This window comes from Odocoileus virginianus, chromosome 2 (genome assembly GCF_023699985.2).
Source record: "Odocoileus virginianus isolate 20LAN1187 ecotype Illinois chromosome 2, Ovbor_1.2, whole genome shotgun sequence".
NCBI classification, from domain to species: Eukaryota; Metazoa; Chordata; class Mammalia; order Artiodactyla; family Cervidae; genus Odocoileus; species Odocoileus virginianus.
This window is the reverse complement of record NC_069675.1, coordinates 72492962-72514239: the sequence shown is the minus strand read 5'-3', so window position 1 is coordinate 72514239 and position 21278 is coordinate 72492962. Positions and strand designations below refer to the sequence as shown.

General features: G+C 39.7%; 1 long non-coding RNA gene across 1 annotated transcript in view; it reads right to left on the bottom strand.

Moving 5' to 3' along the window:
• The window catches only part of LOC139037180 (uncharacterized), a 110597-nt gene that overhangs the window by 50090 nt on the left and 39229 nt on the right, over window positions 1-21278 (bottom strand). Inside the window, exon 2 of the long non-coding RNA XR_011490027.1 lies at window positions 20095-20258. This is a non-coding gene — a long non-coding RNA (uncharacterized lncRNA). The remainder of the gene's footprint in view (window positions 1-20094; window positions 20259-21278) is intronic.

Here is a 21278-nt window from a genome sequence, read left to right as displayed (position 1 = left end):
TCAAACACCACAGTTCAAAAGCATCAATTCTTCTGCGCTCAACTTTCTTTACAGTCCAACTCTCACATCCACATATGACTACTGGAAAAACCATAGCTTTGACTAGTCCGACCTTTTTAGCAAAGTAATGTCTTTGCTTTTTAATATGCTGTCTAGGCTGTCCATAGCTTTCCTTCTAAGGAGTCAGTGTCTTATAATTTCATGACTGCAATCACCATCTGCAATGATTTTGGATTCTAAAAAAATAAAGTCAGTCACTGTTTCCACTGTTGCCCCATCTATTTGCCATGAAGTGATGGGACCAGATGCCATGATCTTCGTTTTCTGAACGCTGAGCTTTAATCAAACTTTTTCACTCTCCTCTTTCACTTTCATCAAGAGGCTCTTTAGTTCTTCTTCACTTTCTGCCATAAGGGTGGTGTCATCTGCATATCTGAGGTTATTGATATTTCTCCTGGCAATCTTGATTCCAGCTTGTGCTTCCTCCAGCCCAGCGTTTTTCATGATGTACTCTGCATATAAGTTAAATAAGCAGGGTGACAATATACAGCCTTGATGTACTCTGTTTCCTGTTTGGAACCAGTCTATTGTTCCATGTCCAGTTCTAACTGTTGCTTCCTGACCTGCATACAAGTTTCTCAAGAGGCAGGTCAGGTGGTCTGGTATTCCCATCTCTTTCAGAATTTTCCACAGTTTATTGTGATCCACACAGTCAAAGGCTTTGACATAGTCAATAAAGCAGAAATAGATGTTTTTCTAGAACTCTCTAGCTTTTTCAATGATCCAGTGGATGTTGGCAATTTGATCTCTGGTTCCTCTGCCTTTTAAAAATCAGCTTGAACATCTTGAAGTTCACGATTCATGTATTGCTGAAGCCTGGATTGGAGAATTTTGAGCATCACTTTACTAGCGTGTGAGGTAGAGTACATCATGTGAAACCTGGGCTGGAAGAAGCACTAGCTGGAATCAAGATTGCCAGGAGAAATAATCAATAACCTCAGATATGCAGATGACACCGCCCTTAGGGCAGAAAGCAAAGAAGAACTAAAGAGCATCTTGATGAAAGTGAAAGAGGAGAGTGAAAAAATTTGCTTAAAACTCAACATTCAGAAAACTAAGATCATGGCATCTGGTCCCATCACTTCATGGCAAATAGATGGGGAAACAATGGAAACAGCAACAGACTATTTTGGGGGACTCCAGAATCACTGCAGATGGTGACTGCAGCCATGAAATTAAAAGACTCTTGCTCCTTGGAAGGAAAGCTATGACTAACCTAGACAGTATATTAAAAAACAGAGACATTACTTTGCCAACAAAGGTCCATCTAGTCAAAGCTATGGTTTTTCCAGGAGTCATGTATGTATGTGAGAGCTGAATTATAAAGAAAGCTGAGTGCCTAAGAGTTGATGCTTTTGAACTATGGTGTTGTAGAAGACTCTTGAGAGTCCCTTGGACTAAAAGGAAATCCAAGCAGTCCATCCTAGAGGAAATCAGTCCTGAATATTCATTGGAAGCACAGATGCTGAAGCTGAAACTCAAATACTTTGGCCATCTGATGTGAAGAGCTGACTCACTAGAAAAGACCCTGATGCTGGGCCAGATTGAAAGCGGGAGGAGAAGGGGACAACACAGGATGAGATGGTTGGATAGCATCACCGACTTGATGGACATGAGTTTGAGGAAACTCTGGGAGTTGATGATGGACAGGGAGGCCTGGCGTGCTGCAGTCCATGGTGTCATAAAGAGTCGGACACGATTGAGTGACTGAACTGAACTGAGTAGAGATATACGAAAAGTCTGATATGAACCAGAAATAAGTACTTCAGTTTGACTGAGAAGGAAAGGAAAGGAAATGGATCAAAGAGAAGGCAACAAGATGAAAGGGAAATAGAAGTTTTACTGATAAATAATTAGAAAAACAGTGCTTTGTGCAGAGGAAACTAGTACCAAACAATCAAGCCTTCTTGATACTATTTGAGAAGAGGTGAAAGAGAAAGAAAATAATTCTCTATAAATTCAGATGAATGCCATCAGAATTCAATACATAAAGTGCTACAAATCTGACCCCACAATTGGCAAGTGTGTGAATCTTTAAATTATCAATTTCCTACTATGAATATCCTAAACATTAAAAGTGTTTTCTTTTCCCCCAAAGTCATGGAGGCGTCACATGTCTCAAGGTGTGTTTTTATCTATATCTGTTCATGAAATTTTTCATGAAAAAGTTTTTCATGTAAAAGTTCATGAAACTTTTACAATTTATAGGCCATCATGAACCCCATGGCTTAATAAGGTGGCCATCAAATATTCAGCTCAGTTCAGTTACTCAGTCATGTCCAACTCTTTTCGACCCCGTGAACCGCAGCACACCAGGCCTCCCTGTCCATCACCAACTCCCAGGGTTTACCCAAACTCATCTCCACTGAGTTGGTGTGGCCATCCTACCATCTCATCCTCTGTTGTCCCCTTCTCCTCCTGCCCTCAATCTTTCCCAGCATCAGGGTCTTTTCAAATGAGTCAGCTCTTCGCAGGAGGTGGCCAAAGTATTTGAGTTTCAGCTTCAACATCAGTCTTTCCAATGAACACCCAGGACTGATCTGCTTTAGGATGGACTGGTTGGATTTCCTTGCAGCCCAAGGGGCTCTCAAGAGTCTTCTCCAACACACAGTTCAAAACAAATTCATAATACAGGCTGGTCACAGTGACAACATGATCTCAAAAGAAGAGTAGAAGTCTGAAGAAGATGCTACTTTCCCTACTTACAGATGAGAAAAAGAAGACATCATAAGTGGTTTGTCCAACACGAAACCATTCATGGTCTGAACTGAACTATTATCTGTGTGCCTGTGTGCTTTTTTTTGCCATCCCTGCGTGACCAGTAGTTCTTTAACGATCAAGGTGCTGTCTTTTTCTGTTGTCAGGACAGGATCCATGTCCAAGATGTTTAACAGCACAAAGGAGAAAAATAATTCTTTACTGAATAAACTGACAAGATAACATAGTGGCAATGACCACTGGTCACCAATTAAGCCTACATTTATATTGGAATGGTTTTAAAATCATTTCTCTGCTCAAATGTTGATGCAGTCTTTATGTTAAAAATGATTTTCTAAAAATGAGTTTAATGGGCAAGCATAAAAAAGATAAATGAAGACATTCGCTTTACCTTAAAAAATAATGAAATATTAATTACCCTCCTCCATAATACATTTTAAGTATCACCCTTTTGGCATTTGACATACTCAACTTTATTCTTACTTCTGTACGGTTTCTTGTTATATAGTCCAATAACTACTTATGTCACTAACTTCATATTACTTAGCATCATGCCTTACTGTATGTACAATAATAACTTATAGAGTGAATTAGTGGAGGATTACATATCAAGGAATTTAACAAGCTAGACTTTCATTCTAGATGTAACACAGGCTTTGAGGAACTCAGACGTGCCTGTTGACTTCTGAAGAAAATTATGTTTTTATGTAATTAAATAAACACAATATTCATCTGTAATATCAAACTAAGTCTACATCAAAGGGACATGGAAAAACCTGGGGCAGTACAAGAACACAGACACACAATTATCTCAAGAAAAGAGAAAAGGATGGAAAAGTATTTGATACCCAAGGGGAGAAAAAAAAATGAGGAGCTACTCTGAGCAAAATATTTTAACATATGTTAAGTATTTATTTTGTAGTTAAAAACATGAAAAATAATAGTTCAAAATATTTCAAGACAATTGGCATCCCTCTCTGCAATCTTGTAGAGTTACTGAACTTGCCGGGAAATCTCTTGCATGGAGAATAAAGAGCTGACACAGAAGGGCAAAGAGACAATGAATGGATGTGTATCCAGCTTAACCTTGCTAGATACTGGGACTGACAGACAACCTGGGGGCAGCAGCTCTAGAAAAAGAGTGAGGAAGCAGAATCAGAATTCTGGGTCCATTTTCACTTCTCCCTCGCCAGATGGGGCTCCTGCCTGTAGAACCAAGGTAGGGGATGAACCAGGAGTGGTGCTGGCATTTCGAATGATATGTCTGTAGGTCACTGGATCACAATCTGCCCAAGAATAGGTTGCCAGGAAGATGACACTGCCATTTGACATCCCAATAATTTCCTTGGTAACATATGCAATCAGTTCACAAACCCAGCCCAGCACAGTTGGCCAGAGTTGGGGAAATGGGTGGAGACTTATTGGCACTCCCAGGAAGACAGGTGGAAAAACTGAGGATTAAGCTGTTTGCTCAGCCAACAAAGAGAGACAGGTGTCAGAAGCTTCCGAAGCCCCTCTCACACTGACCTAGGTTTATTATCTATTAAAGAGCCCTAGCCAACTATAGAATAATGATCATTGTTTCACCTCTGTCTTTATCCTACCAAAGAGGAAACTTCTTGAAGGGAGAAAATCAATTTATTTTTATCTCCCTCCAATGAAGCTTTCTGAGCTATAGATGTGTGAACAATAGAATGTGGCAACTATACTCCAATAAAAAAATTTTAAATGAAAATAGAATCTAAATAACTATATATTATAAATAATAGAATTCTATTTAAGTGTTTTTGTTTGATTAGAAAGAAATTAAACTAAGGGAGAAAAAAATGCAAGTTTTAAATTTTAAAAATTTAAAAAGGGAATTCAGAATATCAATGTCATATCCCAGAAGTAAAGTTTTATACTGCATGATCATTCTTAATGCCCTCATGTTTTTCTGAGCACTCTCTTTTACCATTTTTTTTTAATAAAAATTAAGTATGCATTAGTGCTCTTGAGTCCTCTTGGGAACATATCTGGAATACAAGAGCCATCATCAGGAGATCATGAAAATGTGAAATGGAAAAAAACAAATAGTGCATTGTTATTATTGTGAATGAATCCCAACATGTGGGAAGGCTCACAGCATACTTCATAAGCACAGGGTTAAAAGGATCCCACTCAGCTTTATGGAACTGCAAATCCATCAGAGTGATTTAGGTTCCTGCAGAGCAGAAATGTGGAACAAAGCCAGCAGACCCAGGCTGGGTGAAGCACTTACATCTGCTTCTGTTAGAAAGTAAAGAAGAAGCTAGACTTATCAGGACATACCCAGGATTTAGTATACCTTCTAACTGGTCCAAGAAAACACCTAAAGGCAAAGAATTATTGGATGTTCTCCTTCTCCCAGACAGAGGGCTAGGACTGGGAAAGGGAATTGCACCCAGAACTGGATAGAGGGGAAGAAATAGATACTATAAGAGTAACTTAGCAAGCAGGCCCTGGCAGGCCAGGAGCTGGCAAGGCTCTAGCAGCCTTTCTGGATAGATTACTGGCTAAAAGGAAAAGACAGAAGCAGAGAAGATGGGAGGTAGGAAAGAACAAAGGATGGGAAAGAGATACTAGGAAAACTGCAAATAGATACTAAGATCTAACAAATATTCCTCAAAGTTGGGCTTTATTGGCCTGGGTTCGCGATTTAGGAAATAAGCATGAAGAGGCTTCTAAACTGACCTAAGAACCTTTGATTAAAACAAAAGCTACTCACAAATATGAGAGAGAGAGAGAGAGAGAGAGAGAAACCACTTGGAAGTTACCTGCCAGGAGGAAGAACAGGGAAGCTGGAATCCATTGATGCTGTAAAAAAAGAACTTGGGCTGTGAGTATGGCAGAAATAGACTGTTTCAGAAGCTGAAAAAGCAGGCTTCAGGGAAGAAGAGTTAGAAGATGCTAAGCCTTCACTGAGGACTCAGAGGAGTGCACAGACAACAATAGGAATATTTTTAATAATAACAGCTAGTGAATTTTGCTTATATAGCAGTCACTGCACTAAGTGCTTTTCATAAATGTATTTAATCTTCACCACAAACCTAGGAGATGGACGCTACTCTTATTTCCATTTTATCAATAAAGACACTGAGGCTAAGGGAAGTTCAGTCACTTATATCTTGAACCAGGATTCAGCTTAGGACTGTCTATCGCCAAGTTCACTTCCTTTTTCTTTATAGTACAATGTAGCTTTGGGCCTGAGAAGAGAAGAGGACATTTGGAAGTCATGAGACTATCTTGCTGTGTGTAAGATTTTGAGGAGCTGGAGAAGTTTAAAACATTTGCAATAACTAATTTTGGCTTTCCTAAGAGAATCATCATAACATACATCGAAATTCAACTGACTTTTCCACCTCCATTATTTCTGTCTGATATAAGCTGTGATCATCTGGCCCCTATGTTATTGCAATAGTATCCCAGCTTCCAGCCTTACCCTTATTTGGTCTATTCTTATCTCAGTAGCTACAGTGATTCTTTTAAAATGAAACTCAGATTATGTCACCCTTTGTCTTAACCCATCCAGGGGCTTCATACATCATTTTCTGTAAAAGCTCAAGCCCTCATAATGGTCCACAAGATCCTACATGATCTAGCTTCCTTCCTGGCCTCACCTCCAACCTTGCTCTCCCTTGTTCATCCCCTGCAGCCACGCTAACCTCCTACCTGTTCTCAGGCCCTTTGTACTTGCTGTTCCTTCTGCCAGGGACACTCTTCCCCCAGATCCCTCTCACCTCCTTCAAGTTGCTGCTCAAGTATCATCAGTGAGCTCACTCTAGATCATTCAAAATAAAATGTCACCTCCTCCCAGAACCTCAATCCCTCTGTCCCTATATTATTCTTTCCTGGAGCACTTACTACAGTCTGACCTTCTAATTATTTATGTTTGTTATCTGAACCCACCCAAGGAACATGAGCTTCACAAAAGCCTTTTCCATCACTGATTTATTCCCATTGCCTGTACCAGTGCCTAGTGTGGGTTCAATAAACATTTGTTTAATGAATCAATGCAAAACGGGTTCCGCTTTAGTGTTGGCATATCCTTGATAGTTTATTATGAATAATGAAAAGCCTAACTAATGACTGTGAGAGAAGGAAGCAGGACCTCTGGTGGGAAAAGCAGAGAAGAGGATTCTAAGTTAGGAAACTGAAGGACAGCAGCAGATGGAGAGGGTTGATAAGCAACAAAGGAGACGCTAAAATCATTTTGTTCCATCAAGAGAAGCTGAAAGCGTAACTCTCAGGAAAAAGAGAGAAGCTGGGAGTGTAACTCTTAGGCCTCTTAGGGGTCTCTTCCGTTGGTTACTGACATATGGAAGCCTAGAGACATACTTTCTGAGAAAAATCGTGTAACCCATCACTGTTCAATCAATTTGGACCTTTGAGTAGAGGGAGGTGATAAAGAATCTGAACAATCCTGGGTTAGAAATTATCCAATGATATTGCCAGGCACTGGGAAAAGGCATGATGGCCAGGCACAGGCACTTATGTTAATGAATCTCATCACTTCTAGGTGTGTACTGGGAACACACACTTTTAGAAAATTGCTGCGTTACTTTTGAGAATTTAGCCATTTTGTCAAATCTCCTTCAGTGAACCATATCAGCACGCACTATCTGACATAAGTTTTCACAAAGGTACTTCTCACAACTTTGAAGTGATTCTTAGGTTACATATAATATGGTTAAATACTAAAGTCCAATGATTGAAGTTCAATTTAAATCCATCAAAAAAGCTTTTTTTTTCTAAGAATACCAGGTGTGCTTTTTATGGTATTCATTGTACTAGAAGGCCCTGCTATTTTGGGGGAATTTCATTTTAGAGGTGTTGATTGTTTGCAGATGCTCAAGGTGAGACAACAGAAAAAAGTTTTTAGAAGTATTTTTAAAAAAGGAAGTACTACTTTGAAAAAGTTTTTAAAGTATGAATAAAGAATTCAGGGACTTTCCTGCTGGCTCAGTGGTAGGGAATCCACCTGTCAATGCAGGAGACACAGGTTCAATTCCTGGTCCAGGAAGATCCCACATGTTGCATAGCAACTGAGCCCATGCACCACAGCTATGGAGGCTGTGCTCTAGAGCCTTGGAATAGTAACTACCGAGCCTACATGCCACAACTATTGAAGCCCATCTGCCTCAGCGCCTATGGTGTGCAACAGGCGAAGCCACCACAATGAGAAGCCTACACCCCACAACCAGAGTGTAGCCCCTGCTTGCAGCAACTAGTGAAAACACTGTGCAGCAACCAAGACTGTGCACAGCCAGAAATAAATAAAATTCTTCTAAAAAGATCCAAAGCTACGTAAGGACACAGAGTGTTATAAAGTTTGGATATGATTAAGAAAATGGTATTCTGGATTCAAAATTCAAAAGCTTATTCAGTTCAGTTCAGTCGCTCAGTCCTGTCCGACTCCTTGCAGCCCCATGGACTGCAGCACACCAGGCCTCCCTGTCCATCACCAACTCCCAGGGTTTACTCAAACTCATGTCCATCGAGTCGGTGATGCCATCCAAACATCTCATCCTCTGTCTTCCCCTTCTCCTCCTGCCTTCACTCTTCCCCAGCATCAGGATCTTTTCAAATGAGTCAGTTCTTCACATCAGGTGGCCAAAGGATTGGAGTTTCAGCTTCAGCATTAGTCCTTCCAATGAATATTCAGGACTGATACCCTTTAGGATAGACTGGTTGGATCTCCTTGCAGTCCAAGGGACTTTCAAGAGTCTTCTCCAACACCACAGTTCGAAAGCTTATTGTGCAACATCATCTGGGGCAAATGATCCATCTCTCCAAGCTTCCACTTCTTCATCTTTGAAGATGAGAAGCAACCTCCCAACTTAGAGACAATTTGTAAGCAACGAATAAGATGGCTCATGAAAGGCAAGGCCATACATTGGCAAACACTCCATAGATGTTAATGCCCATCACCTGTTCCTTCTGCCACTGCCTATTTTCCCCTAGTCATCTCTCTGGCTTCTTCAGCTTTGTCAAAACTTAGAAGGAAATGGCAACCCACTCCAGTATTCTTACCTGGGAAATCCCATGGACAAAGGAGCCTAACAGGCTATAGTCCTTGGAATGGCAAAAGAGTTGGACATGATTTAGGGACTAAAAAACAATAGTAACAGGACTCATGCATCAAACATTTGCTATCAACCACCCTGTACTCCTGGCCAAGGCAGTGGGCTGAACTTTTGGGCTTCCCAGGTGGCCCTGGTAGTAAAGAACCCATCTGCCAAAACAAGAAATATAAGAGACACAAGTTTGATCCCTGGGTGGGGAAGATCTCCTGGAGAAGGGCATGGCAACCCACTCCAGTATTCTTGCCTGGAGAATCCCATGGACAGAGGAGCCTGGCGGGCTATAGCCCATAGGGTCACAGAGAGTCGGACACGACTGAAGTGACTTTGTGCACACACACCCAGTAAAAGGAATCTTCAGACCTTGGCTATCCAGTTTGGTTCTTTACTTGTAAAAGGCATCAATTGCTTTAAAAATTGAGTGAACTCTTTTAATACTTTAAAGTTCGTCCTCCACAGTCTGTTTTACCAAGTATGTCTTCATGATCCCAAGGACCTGGCATCTCTATGCCAAGTTCCCCCTACAATGACTGTGGACATAAGCAAGCAACTGTAGGCTCCCTCCAAAACAATTCCAATTTTTTGCTTTTAATTTGTTTCTAGTGTCTATTACGGCCTCTGAATACACACTATCTTCTCCAGTTTAAATAAAACAAGTGGTGAAACCATACAGCCTGGAAGGAAAAGAAAAAAAAAGATTCTAGAACCATTTAATAGCATTTTTAATTTGATAAAACTTAACATATTAATGATATGTAATTTAACTTATGCAAACTGGGCCACTAGATAATCATATCTTGAATAATCCTTCTCCTTTATTAAAAAAAATTAATAAAGTGAGAGTGTTATGAAGCCTAAAGCCTTCTTTTTCCCCTCCCAAATTATAACTGTGCTGCAACTGAAACATGTTTGGAAATAAAATCAATCCGACTCAGCCTTATCAAGGACAAATTGTACCTCTCGGAGGACTGATGTCGGCACACCGGCAGAGGGTAGACAGCCCAAGCCTGACCCACAGAGAGCGTGTCTTTAGAAATCCTGACTGCAGAGGTGAGAAGCTCAGAGAAATGGAACAGTTGGCTTCTCATTGCCTCCCCAGTGTTTTCTCATCTTAGCTTATTTCATTTTCTTGGCAAATGCTAGTAGCATATCACTAAGTCTTTTTAACACTTCTTCATTCCTTATTATTTCAGTTTCAAGATCATTAATAAAACAGCAGCTTGAGAAGGCAGCACCCCAGGCAATCCACAGTGAGAGCAGGTAGGGTGGCTGCCTGATTTTCACAGCCATTAGCATAGATGAAGTTGAATTTCATAAATAGGGTATAAACTTCATGGAAGGATAACTAAGGATAAACACTATCCTTTGCCCATATTGAATGCCAAACCAAAGATAAATTTATAAAAATTCTAGTTTCTTCTATTTTCATTAGCTTACTTTCCTGTTATCAAAGCAATTCTACTCATGTCAGAAAAAAAAAAAACAGGAAAATATGGAAATTGTAGAGAAGAGATTATAACATTACCTAGTTCGCTGTTTCCTTTACTGACATTTTTATATATGGACTTTTTAAACATTTTTTTCTTGCTTGATGTCTTATATTTAAAATAATTTTGTATCCTGTTTTTCTCAATGCTTCTGCATTTTCCCCTTTTGCATTTTGCCCAACCTGACTGTTTGGCTAGTGATATTTTTGTGACACAGAGTAAGTCTTCCAATGGTCAAATTAATCACTGAATTTCTTCCCAAAACAGATAAATCAGTGACAATCAGAATTTGTTTTCTTTAGTCACCCTTAAGTTTTCCTGAGCTGATGGGAATCCTCTCCTATAAATTGCCTCCAGAAACAACCCCCATTGGAGGTACCTAATGTTATCAGAATTCACAGTCCATCTGGGACACCAGCCCCACATGGTGGGTATGAGACAACTCTTTCTATCTCTGCTGAAATTGAAGCATGTTTGGGAATTCAGTCAATCAAACCAAACTTTGTCAAGGATCAGGCATACCTCCCTGGAGTGAGTGGAAGTTGCTCAGTCATGTCTGACTCTTTGTGACTCCATGGATAGAGTCCATGGAGTTCTCCAGGCCAGAATACTGGAGAGGGTAGCCGTTCCTTCTCGAGGGGATCTTCCCAACCCAGGGATCGAACCCAGGTCTGCCACATTGCAGGTGGATTCTTTACCAGCTGAGCTACAAGGGAAGTCCCTTTGGAAATGAAGCTAAATGCTCAGACTTTTCAGCCATTCTCATGTCATTTCCAGATACAAATATCTGGTTTCATTTTAGCCAGCACAAATGCCTCCAAGACACCGATGTTATTTTCAAATGCTGGAAATCATTGGTTAATAATATATAGAAAATTCCAAAGCCTTTTAGCTGTAATGATAAGGGATGTTAGATATTAGTCTATTTGATATTAACTTTAAACCTTGCTTTTAACTTCTTTTGTATTAATTAGGTCAGGTATTACTTGGTATTGGTTAGTCTTTAGATATTAATTTTTTTCTTGGATTCTGAGCCACTGTCCTCTCTTCTTTCTCATCTCACCAGCCACAAGCTTCCACACGTGGGGTTCCTGACGGCTCAGTCTTTGAATCTCTTCTCTTCCATCTCCACCGTTCTTTGGGACTCATTTAGTCTCAAGACTCTAAATGCTTCCCTTAGGCTAGCCATTCTGAAATATCCTAATCCAGTCCTGAACTGCAGATTATTAATGGTTAGCTGCTGAAGTGAAAATTCAACTTTTTTTTTAGGGTCAAACCTTATTCTCAATGCCTTTATTTGAATATGTAACTAAATTTTTAATTCACCTGCTCCAACTACTGACTCCTAAAAGTCCAAGAGGCTTGTTCCCACTTTCTTCATGTTGTTAGTACAGTTGTTAATTTACCAGGAAGGTCTTCCCGCTAAGGAGTAACTGTTTCCCTAACCCCCAAATCCTCTGCCCTTACCCTGGTTTGTTGTTCTGTGTAGGTCTTTTCATTATTTGATGTACTGTATAGTCATTTGTTTATTTAATATTGTTCTCCTCCTGGAACACAAACTCTAGAAACAGGCACCATGTCAGGTCTGTTTACTGCTGCATCCTGGTCCCTAGAGCAGCACCTGGTCCATGTAGGCATGAATTAATGAATAAATGTGAGACAGTCCTATAGAGGCTATTTACACACATATTCCAGCTCTGTCCCAGTGAGGCCAGCATGACTTAAGCTGCTTTTCCTTTTGTCACACTCTGGATCATTCTTCAGGAAATTACTTAAAGTCAGGCAGAGACAGACCATGGTCTTCCCTGGCAGGTCAGTGGTAGAGAATCTGCCTGTCAATGTAGGATACACCTGGGTTGAGAAGCTCCCCTGGAAAAGCAAGTGGCAACCCACTCCAGTATTCTTGCCTAGGAAGTCCCATGGACAGAGAAGCCCTGCAGGCTGCAGTCCGTAGGGTCAAAAAGAGTCAGACATGACTTAGTAACTAAACAACAACAACAAAACAACAAACACAGACCAGCTGAAGCTTGAACCCCAATCCACCAGCACTTTAGTCCACTAACATCATGGTTTTATACTCTAAGGAGAAGGCACCAGGGAAAATGAACCCAGGCATCTGTGTGGTTGTATGGGTTTTACTTCTTATTCAAATGGGAACCTTTAAAAAGAAATCTAAGAAAAGTTCTAAAAGTCTTAATGTATTTTTTTATTCATTCATTCTTTTACAGGAATGTCACAAGCACCTTCCACTTTCAAAGCTCCATAGCTGTGATCTTACTGAAGCAGGTTAAACATTAAACAAACTTGTCCAAGCTAAAAAATGTTGATGTAAGGACAAGAACCCAGATTGTCTATCTCCTGTGTCCTTTATCTCTGGTTTCTTTCCAACAGTACTAATATTTTCTTCATGGCGTCAGTCTTGACAGTTGTCTGCCTATGCCTGGCATTGTGCTTACCCCTGGGTCCTGTGTGAATCTAAGACATGGTGCCTATTCTCAAAGAATCATAGTTTTACTAGAGAAGTAAACATAACAGGAGTGAAAGAATTTGAGTTTTCCACCTTTTAAGGTAGGAGGTTTTAGAAATCAGAGGTCTGGGACAGAAAGAGGATTCCTGGGAAAAGTGAGGTGCTTCTTGGCTGTTCTTGTCTCACAGTCCCATCCTATATTTTCAGTATTTTATTTCCTTGCTAGAAATCACTCTTTGAGTATATACTGCTCTTTTGCAATCATCAGCTGTAAGGTAGTTAAGTCACTAGGAAAGGTTAAACCAGCTGGAGAAAGGGTGGCCCACAGGTCAAGCCTTGGACACTTCTGAGTACAGTATGAACTATTTTTGCAAACCTGGACCTTTGTTTCCTAAATAGGGTTCCCTCTGGGTTCTTTTCAGGCTTCCCTTGTGGCTCAGCTGGTAAAGAATCCACCTGCAATGTGGGAGACCTGGGTTCAATCCCTGGGTTGGGAAGATCCCCTGGAGAAGGGAAAGGCTACCCACTCCTGTATTCTAGCCTAGAGAATTCATGGACTGTATAGTCCATGGGGCTACAAGAGTCGGACACAACTGAGCGACTTTCACTTTCACTGGGTTCTTTTCAAGCCTAGAGTTATGTTCATCATCTAAGAATCAATATGTATGAATGAAAGGCTTAAGAGACACCTTTCTGAAATTTGTAAGGTCACTGTTTCTTTAATGTACTGGCAAATATAAAAGCAACCCTTTCCCATAGCCTGATAATCACCCAGTTCATGAAATTACATTTTCCAGTATTGTCAGTTTTAATATTGCCAGTTTCTGACTACCCTAAAGCAAGATGAGTCATTGAACTAAGAGAAGGAATAATAATAATAGACAATTTTATTAAGCACTTACTATGTATGAGGTACATTTGCAGATACTTCATATGTTTTAAATCATCTAATCTTCACAATATATTAGAGCAGAATTGTCTGGAGCTTGCAAGTTTGGGTCTATATGAAAAACTCTTTTTTTTTTTTTTTTTTTTTTTTTTTACTGTTTTATTTTATTTTATTTTTTTTTTATTAAATTTTTATTAGTTGGAGGCTAATTACTTTACATCATTACAGTAGTTTTTGTTATACATTGATATGAATTAGCCCTGGATTTACATGTATTCCCCATCCCAGTCCCCCCTCCCACCTCCCTCTCCACCCGATCCCTCTGGGTCTTCCCAGTGCACCAGGCCCGAGCACTTGTCTCATGTACCCAACCTGAGCTGGTTATCCGTTTCACCCTAGATAATATACATGTTTCAATGCTGTTCTCCTGAAACATCCCACCCTCTCCTTCTCCCAGAGTCCACAAGTCTGTTCCATACATCTGAGTCTCTTTTTCTGTTTTGCATATAGGGTTATCGTTACCATCTTTCTAAAGTCCATATATATGTGTTAGTATATTGTAATGGTCTTTATCTTTCTGGCTTACTTCGCTCTGTATAATGGGCTCCAGTTTCATCCATCTCATTAGAACTGATTCAAATGAATTCTTTTTAATGGCTGAGTAGTATTCCATGGTGTATATGTACCACAGCTTCCTCATCCATTCGTCTGCTGATGGGCATCTGGGTTGCTTCCATGTCCTGGCTATTATAAACAGTGCTGCGATGAACATTGGGGTGCACGTGTCTCTTTCAGATCTGGTTTCCTTGGTGTGTATGCCCAGAAGTGGGATTGCTGGGCTAACACCATACACAAAAATAAACTCAAAATGGATTAAAGATCTGAATGTAAGACCAGAAACTATAAGACTCCTAGAGGAGAACATAGGCAAAACACTCTCCGACATAAATCACAGCAGGATCCTCTATGACCCACATCCCAGAATTTCAGAAATAAAAGCAAAAATAAACAAATGGGACCTAATGAAACTTAAAAGCTTTTGCACAACAAAGGAAACTATAAGCAAGGTGAAAAGACAGCCCTCAGATTGGGAGAAAATAATAGCAAATGAAGCAACAGACAAAGGATTAATCTGAAAAACTCTTTTAACCCTCTCTAAAGTCTCACTCATTGTAGGCTGTCTTCCAAACACATTGACATCTAAGAATTTTAGGGAAAATTTCTAGCATTCTAATTGTCAAGAATATTTTGGACCACACTTAACAGAAGAATGCCTCCAGTCAGCCATTAATTATTTCAAATGCACTAATTTTTAAACCAGCTGTGATCCCAAAGTACAACATGTAAACTGAAATTTCTGTATCTCTTTTCGACAAACAGGGTGTGCTCCTGGGAGAAAACATTTACTGTTGAGTGCGTTTAGATGAAAACTGACATTTCTTATGGGAGTACGTTAGCCTGGGCTAGTATGGTGTGAAACAAGACCACAAATTCATAATTTAACAGTTCCGTTTTCAGGAGAGGTGGTGACATGAACACTGAATGTTCATACTCAAAATCATTTCCAGCTCCATAAAGAGTTGCCTAAGATGGAGAATAGATTAGTTCAGAAGGAATAATGACAAGGAAATATAGCTTTGAAGAGGAGAAAAGAAAAATTAGAGCTGAATAAAAGAAAAAAAAAGCCATGTCTGTTCTTTAGAATAAGCATCTCTTTAACAGACAATGTTTCAAGCACATAACAACTTTAATTTTATGCAGATTACATATTTACACGCTAATAAAATGGAAACTAGCTTGGTAAGGACATTTAGTGCCTATGATAGAATTATTAATCAATATGTCTGTCTAAAGCTGTCACATCAATTACTTAAAGTCATGTAGGAAGTCAGATTTGCCCATTGTCATCCAAATTGTCTTCAGGACTATGTTTTACAATCAAAAAATGAATGCAGTATAGCCAAACCCAGTAGTCAAGAAGGGAGGGAAGAAGGAAAAAGAGAGAAGAAAGAATTCTCTGTATTTCTTCACAGAGTAGATACACAAACACATGTCCCTGGAACTATGTCTGTCCACAGTATTGAGAGGGCAGCCTGCCTCAGAGTTGAACCATTTAGGAGGGCTGGTTTGACTTGTCATCGAAGACAATGCACCCAGCAGGCAAATTTGGAGTGGCATTTTCTTACACCCTGGTTGATTTTGATCAATCAAAGCCCAGTTCTGACTTTTCTTTTTTCTGTTAGCATAAGACAGATCACCAAAAAGAAGCAGGATGTCTATTGTGTGTGTGCTCAGTTGTTCAGTCATGCCCGACTCTTTATGATCCCATGGTCTACAGCCTGCCAGGCACCTCTGTTTATGGGATTTTCCAGACAAGAATACTGAAGCAGGTTGCCTTTTCCTACTCCAGAGGATCTTCCTGACCCAAGGATCGAACCCGAGTCTCTGGCATCTCCTGCACTGGCAGGCGGATTCTTTGCACTGTGCCACCTGGGGAGCCCTCAGGCTGTCTATTACACCTCAACAAATTTTAAAACTAATTTGGCTTTGAAGATTTGTCTATGACAGCACTGTCAGGACCTATAAGTTGCTACCAAGCCCCTCCTCCCACTTCACACCTTTCTTGGGCTTTTCTTTTTTTTCCTTAAGACTTAATCTATACATTTAGGTAAAAGGAGGAAAGAATTGACCTCTAAATATCCTTGAAACTCTCAGACTTGGAATCAAGTTCTCTTTAGTTCATCTTCACAGAAGCTAGAATTTCCCTGTCTTGCACAGGAACTTGACCCTTTTTACACATGAGATGTGGTACCTTCATTACCAATTTCTCTCAGATATACCTTTTCTCCATGCCCCAACCCTAATAAGAAAAGACAAATCTCAAAGGAAGCTTAAAATATTTAATGACTTTGACTTTTAAACATAACCCAGATTAGATAATAATGTCAAGTGATAATTCAATACACCATAATATATGACGGAACAAAAACTTACTCTTTTAGAAAGTTTAACTCTAGTAAACTCACAGATTTAGGACATTCGCTGTGAGAATGGAAAAGAGACTGTATAATTTGAGATTATGTTCAAATAAATACAGTGCATAAATGCAATTCCACCAAGTGAAATTTAATTAAAATGCATTCATTTAAAACTATATTAAATATTTAAGAATGCTTATCATGTAAATGGATAAAAACCACATATGTGGAAGAATTGACCTAAACTATATAAATTGACCAAAATGGTCAGGAGATCATTTTTTAAAATAGCCTTTAAAAATTTTTCTGAGCTAAATTAAGAGAGTAGATAGGGCAAAAGTCAAGCCATAGGAAAAGTATGGTTAGTATCCCACTGACTGACCCCAGTACCCTTCTCTTGCTGACACTGGATGTCACCACCACAAAAATGAATTCTAAACAGTTGTTGTATCTCTGTGTCTTTGGGGCAGGGGCAGCCAACTGGTAAAAGTATTAGTCTTGTCTGACTCTGTGACCCCATGGTCTGTAGCCCACCAGTCTCTATCCATGGAATTCTCCAGGTAAGAATGCTGGAGTAGTTAGCCATTCCCTTCCCCAGGGGATCTTCCTGACCCAGGGATCGAACCTGGGTCTCCGGCATTGCAGGCAGATTCTTTACCATCTGAGCCACCAGTGAAGTCCCAGCCAATTGGCAAAGCCTAGGACTTAAGACTGCACATTTTCAGCAGAGGGAAGGGGGAAATGGAGGCTCTAGCTGCCTTTAAATTCCAGTCTTCTATCAAGATTCACAAAAGTGAAATACTCTCCAAAAAGGAAGAGTTTGAGATATTTAGGCAGACTAAATCTAACAAATGCCCCTACTCAAAATGAGCTTAAGTGCTCAGTGTGAAATTTTAGATAATTTAGAAGAGAAATTTCAATATATTCAAGTGGAAACAACTCATGAAAAGGGTCACCTAGCAGAAATTTACTTGAACTTGCTTTAAGGAATATGAAAGATATACCTACTTGGCATACACAGACAATTTAGTCTAAGTCCTTGAAATTCATCTTGTCTTAGTCTGTTTTGGGTTCACACTAATCTAATTGTGATACTGGATTTGTAAGACAAACTTTCAAGACTTGTACAAAGGAAAATACAAACAAGTTAAGATGAAATTACTTACTGTAGATTTTAGGGATCTATGTCGTGTGTGTATACATGTATAAGAGAGAGATGCAGGGAAGAATAGCTTTCATTTGAGAATGAATGGGGTGGTTAACTAGTCATGCCTATATTAATGAATATAATTGTAAGGCAACTAACTTTACATGCTTTTGTTAGAATGTTTTAAGAGTTATCCCCAATACTAGACACTATTTTCTGCTTTCTTTTTGATGGATATAACTTCTGAATCTTGATTCAACCCAATACCTTACTTGATTTGATCTAAATGTTAATGAAAATCCTTAAATCAAGGATAGGTACTCTATACAATATCTGAATAGAGTCAGAATCTCCATCTTCAAGGGTACAAGGGTTGGGGGGTAAAGAAATAATAGATAATTAAGATAATTTTATTTTTTATATTTATAATATTTTCAATAAAATTTTTATTTTTACTTTTTCCCAAAGTAATTTTAAAATTATAACTGACATTAAAGACACATGAATTGATGTGTGTTGCAGGAATCATGTATGTTTTAATATAGAGATGCTATCAGAAGCAACTGGTCTTTACCACAGGTGGGACTCAAAGTAGAAATTTGAGCAAAGATTCACACCTGGACAGCAATCAACAGGACAGAAATAATTTGAAAGCAACAAGTTGTTTCTTATTTTCTCAAAGGAAAGTTTTCCCTTGAAAATTCCAGTAACTCCCAATACCAAATAGTTTCCCTGCCTTATCACAAAGGCTCCAGGAGGCCCTATTCCCTTATATTTAAACCATGTGCCTGCTTGCAATGGAGCAGGTTCATCCCTAATTCCCTGGCCCTTCAGATAGCAAGCCATGCCTTTGCATTTGTACTTGAGTCTCACTGGTCTTCCCTCTAAGTAGACCTCAATTCCTATTCTCAGAACAATCCTGGGCACCAAACCGAGCTCATCTCTTGGAAATTAATTGTGAAAATTTATGTAAAGCATCTTGATCCTGCCTCACATAAAGGAAACTATCAAAGGTCCCACTCATTGGTGGAAGATGTGGAATTTCTGGTCACTGTACTCTAACAACAGGTTACTTAGCCATAATTTCATCAGCAAATAAGCTGATGCTCATTGATACAACACTCATGTCCATTAATTGGAGAAACTTACTCCACCAAAAGAAACTGAGAATTACGAAAATCTAGGTGCTGATCGATTTGTATTTATTTATTTATTTTTTCATGTAGAAGCAAAACTCCTTATGTATTCTTGGCCTAACTGCTGAGTTCTAGTTGGTAAATACTGGGGAAGTATGTGTAGAATCAATATGCCTATAAAGGCATGAAATACAATTTAAGGAAGGTCAGTAGACAGAATGATTCTAAGGGAAAAATCCTTCCTTCAAAGGTGTAACAACATTTAGTCACATATTCTCTTGAAATAACAGATTCCATTGTTGTCCCTCTAGGAAATGAGTTTATGTAAACTAGAGCATTCGGCTTTGTGCTGTTGAAGTCACAGAGTATACCAGATGCTCACCATTGCAAAGCTCAGCTGCATAATGTTGGTGAGTATTTCATAAACCCCAATATTGGAAGGACTCAGCACCTACTGTTTTCTTTTCTCCCTCTGGGAAAAAAAAAATTTATATATTTCATTGTACCAATTCTACTTAAAAAATGTAGCTGCCTTTATTTAAATGCCACAATTCATCTTATAATGGTATTTAAGGGGCTTTTGTGGCACTGTGCCAGATTTATATTATTAGAACCTAGGCGTTTGCAAATGAACCTCTTTCAATTAGTGTTTCAGGAAGCAATTAAACTGTCTAAAGTGTATTAATGAATACACTGGAATTGGGAAGCCGATCCTCCTAATACCCCCATTATTAATGCACCATCTGCTTTGCTGCCTTAGGAGCATCCAGGATCTCTAACCTCAGGTCCACAAAACCCAATCATTTATTCACAAAGGTCACAGAAGCATAAGTTTATATTCAGGCTCAATATTCTATACAATATATAATATTATGTTAAGTACTTATATTTTTCTTGGATTTTTTTACAGATGCATATGAGTTCTTTTTTCTTTCTTTTGATTCTGCATTATATGTCAAAACACAAATAGCTCTGTGAATAAAACCCTGGATCTGCTATCCCTGCTTAAAGTATGATTCTGTATGTACCCTCTATGATTTTTAAGGATATCATTAGGAACTCTGATGAGGCAGTCTTTTTTTCATTAATGAAGGATGTTGAGACTTGCTACCTGCTACTGCGTTGCAGCCTTTTTCACAGGAGGTGGTCCAGATGCGGAGACATTTGCTGGTGCCTCTTTCCAAGGCTCTCCTCAGAGTCCCTGCTGCAGGACAAGGTTCTGGAGGAGCTCTGCTTCCTGAGATACTTCCTGTTGGCTTTATGACCACGAGAAACCTGGGAGTACAGGAGATAGACTAGTGAGAGGACAGAAGTGCGGGCAGGGAAGGCTGGTGTTTGGCACCACTCTGCTCCATGCTGGAAAGGCACCAAATCACCAATTCCAAAAAGCATTCTAGCTTTGGTGATTAATTGCTGTGGAGGTAGTCAAAAGGGAAGGAGAAGACACAGTCTCAGCTTTTTCATAATTTAGAATCGAGTAGAAGAAAGAGAAAACAGGCCCAAGGAAGTCTTGAGGGCTGAAGCGAGAAGGTTGCGGTGGAGTGGAGGAGTGTGGAAGGAGTCTGGGGAGAAGGACCCTATGGAACATGTAGGATTTAGGAAAGGAGAGAGAAAAGAGAACCTTCCCACAGCACCTTGGACTTCTACCTTGATTTTCATTTAGCGTGGTTACGGGCCAAAGTGTGTCCCCTCAAATTGATATGTTGAAGTCCCAGTACTTCAGAATGCACCATTTGGAGAAAGGGTTGTGCAGATATTAAAATGAGGTCATACTGGAGTAAGTGGGCCCCTGATCAAATATGACTGATGTCCTTATAAAATGGGGGAAATTAAGAGGTGTGCACACACAGGGAGAATCTTGTGGGAGGATGAAGGCAGAGATAGGGTGATGCAGCAGAAGTCAAGGGACAGCAAAGACTGCAGCAGCCACCAGAAGTTAGGCGAGAGCCATGGAACAGATCCTTCCCTAACACCATCAGAGGAGTGTGGTCCTTGACAACACCTGGACCTCACCCTTACAGCCTGCAGAATTGTGAGTCACATTTCTGTTGCTTACATCACTCCATTTGTGGTATTTTGTTCCAGCAGCCCTAGAAACTAATGTGAGTGCTATCATGTATGTGTGCACGCGTGTGTGTGCTCAGTCATATCCGTGCTCTTTGCAACCCCATAGACTGTAGTCCACTAGGCTCCTCTGTCCCTGGAATTTTCCAGGCAAGAATAGTGGAGTGGGGTGTCATTTCCTACTCCAAGGGAATCTTCCTGACCCAGGGATTGAACCCGTATCTCTTGTGT